The sequence below is a fragment of the Pundamilia nyererei genome, unplaced genomic scaffold (assembly GCF_000239375.1).
Source record: "Pundamilia nyererei isolate P.nyererei 1_Seehausen unplaced genomic scaffold, PunNye1.0 scaffold00002, whole genome shotgun sequence".
Taxonomy (NCBI): domain Eukaryota; kingdom Metazoa; phylum Chordata; class Actinopteri; order Cichliformes; family Cichlidae; genus Pundamilia; species Pundamilia nyererei.
The window spans coordinates 6,596,816-6,605,233 of NW_005187403.1; positions in this window are offsets into that span (position 1 = coordinate 6,596,816).

Below are 8,418 nucleotides of genomic sequence, written 5' to 3' on the forward strand. Positions count from 1 at the left end.
ATAGATAGATAGATAGATAGATAGATAGATAGATAGATAGATAGATAGATAGATAGATAGATAGATAGATAGATAGATAGATAGATAGATAGATAGAACTTGGCAGGAAAAAATAGGTAAATTAGAAATTTTGAAAAAAGCATTTTCCCATTGCCTTGCCTCGCATGTGAGAGCTTGGATAGTTTCGTTGATAAAGAAAACAAACAAACAAAGAACACAGATTTGTTTGGTCTAGATCAGTTCCTCAGCACTCAGATCTCAGTAGTGATTGTCACTGATTTTGTTACAACAACAGAAGCGTCACACACAGTCTAAAAGTGGTGCCAATTCCAGCAGTCAACAGCTGGAGAGAGAGAGAAAAATCCCCATGTTACGGAAGGATTATTATAATGAGGGGGCAGTTAGAGCCTGGACTACAACCAACCACACAAGTGTACAGTTACCATGTTACCATATAATGCAAAAATCCTCTGTTCAACACAGTATCTTGCAGAGCCATAATTCTGAAATAATAGCCCCCTACTGTGATGGACGATCTCTGAATCAATTCCTGACAACTGCGCTCTAATTTTACGTGTTACTCTACACTTCTTAAATTCTACATCATTATTCCTTATAAACCACAGTTATTTCCCTTTCAACTGCTGCTGACACATGAGTACCTGTTCATCAACAGCCAACCATTCAAGGATAATTTAGCAAACGCCAGGATCACTTCAGCAGCTGTCATCATGGTATCCTAACAACTGACATGGTGATAAAGTACATGTGACAATCTGGTATGCCTCCGATCATGAGCTGCTTCTCCGCTAGTTAATCTCAGAGAAACTGTTGTTGTTTTTTCCAGAAACATGCTCTTTGAGTTGTTTTCTAGCTAAGTCTAATCTGACCTTACTGTTCTTAAGTGTAACCAGCACGTTCCAAATTATTATGCAAATGATATTTTCTGTTTTTCCTAAATAGTCGTTTCAAGTGACAGTCGGCATAATTTTCGAGTCATCGACCAATAGAGTATAATTCAAATGTTACTGAACAAAACTCCCAATGAAAACAGTATGTTTTTCTAAAATAAAACACTTAAAATGCACTGTTCCAAATTATTACACACACAGAGTTTCAAAAGATTTTATGGGTTGTAGAGAATTGAAAATGGTCATTTGTTGAATTTGCAGCATTAGTAGATCAATTTCATTGAAATCAAAAGCTATTTCAATCAAAAACATCTTAACAGGTCAAGTTACATATTGACATAGGACCACTTATTTGATAGCAGGTTTACAATTCTTGCAGCAGTGGAAGTTTTTGGAAAGTTTCTACTTGAATGTCTTTGCAGGATGTCAGAAAAGCCTCCCAGAGCTGCTCTTTGGATGTGAACTGCCTCCCACCCTCATATTTTTTTGCTTGAGGATGCTCCAAAGGTTCTCAGTAGGATTGAAGTCAGGATGGGGACCACACCATGAGTTCCTCTCCTTTTACGCTGATAGCAGCCAATGATGCAGAGGTATTCCTTGTAGCATGAGATGGTGCATTGTCTTGCATAAAGATGGTTGTGTTGCAGAAGGCACAGTTCTTCTCTTTCTACCATGGAAGAAAGTGATCAGTCAGAAACTCCACATACTTTGCAGAGGTTATTTTCACACCTTCAGGGACCCTAAAGAGGCCGACCAGCTCTCTCCCCGTGATTCCGGCTCAAAACATGACTCCACCACCTCCTTGCTGACGACGCAGCCTTGTTGGGACATGGTGGCCGTCCACCAACCATCCACCACTGCATCCATCTGGACCATCCAGGGTTGCACTGCACTCATCAGTGAAAAAGACTGTTTGGAAATGAGTCTTCATGTAGTTCTGGGCCCACTGCAGCCATTTCTGCTTGTGAGCGTTGGTTAGGGGTGGCTGAGTAGAAGGTTTATGCACAACAGCAAGTCTCTGGAGGATCCTACACCTTGATGTTTGCAGGGCTGCAGAGGCACCAGCAGCTTCAAATATGTGTTTGCTACTTTGTAATGGCCTTTTAGCAGCTGCTCTCTTAATCTGATGTATTTGTCTGGCAGAAACCTTCATCATTGTGCCTTTATCTGCACAAACCCATGTGTGCTCTGACTCAGCCACAAATCTCTTACATTGTGGAGATCATGCTTAAATTTTCATGAAATATCTAAAGTTGTCATTACACTTCCAAGGCATTCAACTATTTCACGCGTTTCAGCAGCAGAGAGATCATTTTTCCTTCCTATATTGCTTGAAAATGGTGGTCTGCTTAATAATGTGGAACATCCTTCTTTAGTAGTTTTTCCTTTAATTGGGCTCACCTGGCAAACTAATGATCATAGGTGTCCGAGATTGATTTCAGTGATACAAAGAGTCCCGAGACACAATTCCAACAACAACTTTAATCTTGATGACACTTAAACACAATTTGCATAATAATTTGGAACGTGGTGTAGTTTGCAACTTGCTGTAAACCCTCTGTATTTACATTCAAGAAAGTCTCTTGATTGTAGGCCTGAAAACTTCCAGCTGTTTTTGACTTAGTTAGGCAAGAAATTTAGAGATTTTTTTTTTCCTAACCAGAAAAAAACTATTCTGCGATCATGCACTTCAGTTGTCTCGTGTGGTTTTCCTTTTTGCGTTGCTGAGCTGACAGAGTGGTTTGACAGAATGAACCAGACTGTTGATTTTAATCAATCTGATAGGTTTATTTTTCCATTTTCAACCTAATGATGACCTCCTTCTCTTGCATCAACATCTTCAAGTCCAACACTTGGAATCAACTCCAGATCTTTTATCTGCTTATTTTTCATGAAACAACAAGGGATCAGGCTCCATCTGACCACAAAACAGTGCATCAGTTATTATCCAACGACTTTTAAGTCTTTGGAAATGAGGAACTGTGTATAAAAAATATAATTCCTTAAAAATTAGTGCAATACCCCTTTAATTTAATTTAAAATCCACAGCAGCGCTTTAAAGACTGTGTACACTTTAACACTTCTGTCAGTTTCTTCTTTCTCAATTTCACTGCGTAAATATTTTTGAATCTTTTCATACACAAACCGCATACAGGATGAGTTATTCAACATAAAGTACATCCTTCCATACACAATCTAGGTGGAGAATAATGCGGGATTACATGGCGTGTGTGCGCATCAAATGTAGCGCAAACACGCTTCAGCTATTCTCATAGAAAGACATCAAACAGGATCTCAGCAACTCCCAGTCAATGAGAGAGTTTACAGAAGTCCTTCCTGTCGTCAGCCATCGCACTGAGATTCAGGAAGACTCTGATTAGTTTTCATGCACTTCCTCACCACAGCAGACCCTTCCCCACCCATCTCCTCTCTTCCTCATCCTCTTTCATGCCTTGATTTGGTCATATGCCTTTCTTTCTCTTTGTAGCAATGTATAGACTGCATGTATGTTTTCATTTCTGACCTCTACACGGTTTCCTCCCCCCTCCTCCATCCCCTGCCTTTCGTTCTGACATACTATATTCTCCTATTAGCCGTGGAAGTCTATTCTAATGTGTTTTGCTTCTCTCGCTCCCTCCTTAACTGCCTGTATACATAAAGACAGGAAGAGAGCATTAGCGTATATGAGATATAAGGCTGTCTGCCTCTCTAATAAATTGAAGGCATGTTTTTATTTACTTCCGAGAAATACTTTCTTTGAACTGAAAACTCTGAAATTCATTCATATTCCCGAACGACAATAGCTCGTCCGAGATGCTTTTTGTGGCAAAGGCAATGAAGACAAACTGTTTATTTCAGACAGTAATTCCCGGCTACTGAAGCTGAAAAACTATCAAACTTTGACTTGGTTCATAAAGTGTGACCGGTGATGTTTCTCTGCAGCCCCTCATCCCAACTGCAAGAACCTGCAATACTACGTTGACTGAAAGCCATTTAAAGTGAGGATCTAAGGAATCTGTAATGTATACAAAGAAAATGGTTTGTGTGTAACAGCACATGATAGCTCACAGTAAACATATGCTATGTATGGGAATGTTGTGTATTTTTATTTATATTTATTCAACTTTAAAATAAGTGGGTGTTGTTTTTTTGTTGGGTCTAATAAACCCAACAAGAAACAGCGAACAGATAGAGGAGCAGACTTTCCCCTGAACTGGTCGTGCATGGAACCACATTTGATTTTCCTTGCTGCATGTGCTCTCATGGCGAGCTAGTGCAGCTGATCAATAAGGAAAATTAGTGCAATAAATCATTTATTGATTGAAACAACAAATATCCAACATTAACTAGATTCTTGGTATCAGAAACCATGACTTGACCCTTTGGCATAAAGAAATCCAAAACTGATAGACAACTTTGCATCTCATCTGCCTCCATGTCATACTATCTTGAGCATCCTGTCACACCGTCACTCTGTCCTTCATATACCTCAGAGGAGGGACAGCTTCATACTCAGCATCCTTTCAGCTCCATTTCACAACATATCCACTTAATCTGCTCTGCACATGTCCAGATCATCTCAACCTTCTCTGACTTCGTCGCTGAAGTGCTCAACCTGAGCCGTCTCTCTGATCTTTTAATTTCTAATTTTGTCCATTTTCCAGCTTTGAATGGTTGGCTCCAGGTATTTAAACTCATCCACCTTAACCATCTCTACTCTTGCATCTTCACTGTTACTCCATCTCCCTCTCTCATTCACATTCCCTCTGCTGCTTTCATTCCTCGTGGTCAGCAGCAGCAAGACAGAATACTGGATCGATATCAGACAACAAACTCATCTGTGACTGATCCATGTGCACCTGTTGTTAGCTGGAAAGCTAACATATTAGCAAAGGTATCTCACTCTATCTACACTACTGAGTTCTATTTGTATGCTGGTGGGAAAAATGTACTCTCTCTCTCAAGCTGTCATCATGTTTAGTGTAAGAACTGTGGAAAAGGTTTTACTAATACGGACCAGTGCGGTAACTTTCTTCACTTTCTTGTATTGGTGCAGTGTGTAAGTCCAACCTGATGCTGCATAAAACATAAAAGAAAGCTGCAGTTCACCAGAGGTAACAAAGTAACCTCTGTGGTGCTCATGGTCAGATTTAGGTTACATCTAGCATAGTAGAGATACATTTGCATTAAAGCTGATGATGCTTTGATTCATTCACTGAATTTTAACTTTATACAAACTGTATACTGTCTAGCATGAAGACAGTAAACAGTGTAGTGTCAGTGTAGGGGATGGATATCAGCCAAGAGAGCTTTGCACATCTTGTTGAATTCCACAGTCCACAAGCCCAGAAACAGCAGCAGGTCAGCTGATCACAGCCTGCACTACACCTGCTGAAGCTCAAATTAGAAAGTATTGTGAACTATGATTGAGCCACTTCACAGCGCTTAGGCTTCCCCCTCCTGCTGAATCCCACTGAGTCAATCCCACCTTGACTCTACTCATTTTACTGTCACCCGCTACCCTCTTTTTCAAGATCCCTTTCACTGCAGTTGTTTTACACAGCAGATTCAAACTAAGCACATTCAGTAGAATTAAGAAGTTGCTTCACTACTTCAGCTTTTACTGGAGTATTTTTAACACGGGTATCTGTACATCTACTTGAGTCAAGTCTGTAACTTTGCCACCTCTGCTGTTCCTATAAGGCTAATTTTAGACACTAGTTGCAGAGTAAGTACAACATACATAAAGATACGAGAAGAAACATGTTCAAAATGAGCAAAACTCAATTTTCTCAAAGTTTGCATCTGTGGCCACACACCATATTCATCAGAAGAAGCCCATCAGTCCACAGCTATATAAGGACATGCTGACCTCTGGAGAGGATGACTTCTTGCTTGTTTTTTTTTTTTTAAATCTTCCACAAACAGTGAAAGCACTGAACGTGGAAGATAAGAGGAGTTTCTCATTGTTTTGCAGCGTGACTTCACAGCTCCTTTAGCTCTGTTGCTCTTTAGCGTGACTTTGCACATAGCCAGTCTGGTGACAGCTCAGCGTGAAGGAAAGCAGATCCATCCTCACTGATTCCTTTGTAACGAGAGGAGCTTCTCACTCCTTTTTGAGCTCTAACATTAAGCAGACAAAGGAAAGCAAATAGAAGTATCTTGAGTTTAGAGGTTACCTCACCTCAGGAATTCTTGTTCACTATCATTTCTTTTGTTTTTTCTTGTATACTCACTGTGTTTGTACTGCCTTTCTGCTGTGACCAGGAAACATGAACTAGAGTAGTTAAAAGCTTATTGAACTTCATGCCTTAATTCAGATGCTTGAGTAGTAGCACAAACGTTTCAATTAGCACGTTCATTTGAAAGTAAACCTGTCATCCTTCCTGTGCATCGTTCCTGATAAGAATCAGACGTGTGTGTGCACCAATGAGATCTCTCTTAAGTCTGCCACATTGTGGATCTTTTGCTGATTTTCTGAAGCTTCCTGTCACTCTTCAGAAGGTCCATACAAGGTCAAAACCTTCTGACTCTGTCAACACTCAGCTGTGGAGCTTTAGTTACCGCCTGACTGCTGGTTTTGTCTCTCTCTTACACAAATAAACACACACACACGCTCAGTGGACACCCCTGCCGTCTTTACAATGACAGAGAATCCCTTTGCATGTTTGTATGCAAAAAAATGTTAGGCTTTAGAAATCCATTTAAACTTGACTTCATGTAACTTTAATAAAAGCATTTCCACTGGCCAAAAGTTTGTGATAAAACTCGCACTGTTAGCTAGCTGGGACCAAATATGAAGAGCAACTGGATGAATTAAAAACCAAAATTGTGTGTAAACCATTATGACTTGAAGATGATGCTTCCTTTGAGTCTTCCCCCTCAGAGCTGAGAGGGTTAGCAGCAAAATGATATGTGTGGTTTACGCATCAGACACGCTCAATACGCTACAGTTTTCAGGTTTTCACAGGTTTGAGAGATATTTCAAGTCGGTCAAATGTTGGATAGTCCTGCTGTTCTTGAATGCCTCACTGGCTGTGTCACGTCTGGTTCTTATCTATGCATTAGCATCCTTTTTTGGACTTGTGAACTGTGGTATCCTGTTTGTGGTTAGTGAGTGCAAACAAACAGGAATTAGTTCATGAAACAGTTTTCTCTCTTGTAAATGAGTCTCAGTGCTGTTACCTTTGAAAATGGTTAATTTAGGGAGGACAAAAGCATTTGTTTTTTAAATCACATTATTCGTAAAAGCAAACAGACTTGTTACTGGCAAGGCAGAGTTGTGATAGTTTAGTGTCAATAGTTTATTAGTTACAATGGCAGCCCAACTAAATTAACTAATCAGTACAAATAAATGGGGGCCACTACACTGAGGAGTGCTCAGGGGTGCTACCCACTGCCTCTCAGATCAGACTCTAACACTAAATGTGTGCCAACAGTAATCTCAAAAAGCCCAGACAAACTTAAGGATGGGCCACAGGTGCCCCTTATAATCTAGCTATGATTGGCAAACTAGTGTAGGAATTCCCCCACTACAACAGAAAAAGCAGGTCTATAGTCACTATCGCACCTAAAGCAAATTTAGAATCAAATAACTTAATGTGCAACACTGTGAACATGTTAAACAAGCTGAAGCTGAAGCTGCTGTTGTGATAGCACTTTGCTTTCGTTGGCATGCTATCATGCTGACGTTTGCTCAAAGCAGGAGGCCTCACAGAGCTGTTGGCTTGCCTGTTGAGTCAGCCTTGTTTTTTTTGTTGTATTCTTGGAGTGTCGTTATAGAAGTAGGGGCAAAAGTAAGAAGTCATTATGTGATATTGTTCTGTGTGTTTCTATGTTCTTATTCCTGCAACTGCCCAACAATGACAGGAATGTGATTTCCGTCAAAGTTTGTCCCCAGACCTTAGTGTAAGTACACAGGAAATTTGATGGAGCTTCGCTCACTGGAATGGATTGTTTATAGGATGATGAGCTCCAAGAAAACATAAAAAAATAAAAAGACTACAGTCAGCCCCTAAAGACAGCTTCACACTGATTGCCCCTTAAAGAATCTGCAGCACGCAGTGTTGCTGTGAGGATGTGCTGTTTAGGAATCCCCTTTGTTCCAGCAAACTCACCTGAATGCAAACAGGCTGCATTTACACATGTGTGCACGCACAGTTGTTTCAAGCATGTGACATCACATTCCTGGCATGTCGCACAGCTATTGTGATTTGGAGGATATCGTATTCTGCTTAGAGTGCCGTCACTTCTTGGCGTTACATCTGACATGACAGGATGGCAATCATGGGAAGAGACGGAGAGGACTGACCAGGGTGTGTGTGTGTGTGTGTGTGTGTGTGTGTGTGTGTGTGTGTGTGTGTGTTGGGGGGGCAAAACTTCTGTTCATAATTTAACACAAGACATGTTGTGGAAGGGCTGTAATTCAAGCAACATGTATCCAGTTGTGTTTTAGAGTTAAGGCTGATCTATGAACTCCACATTTTTAACAAGCAGAAAGCAGCTT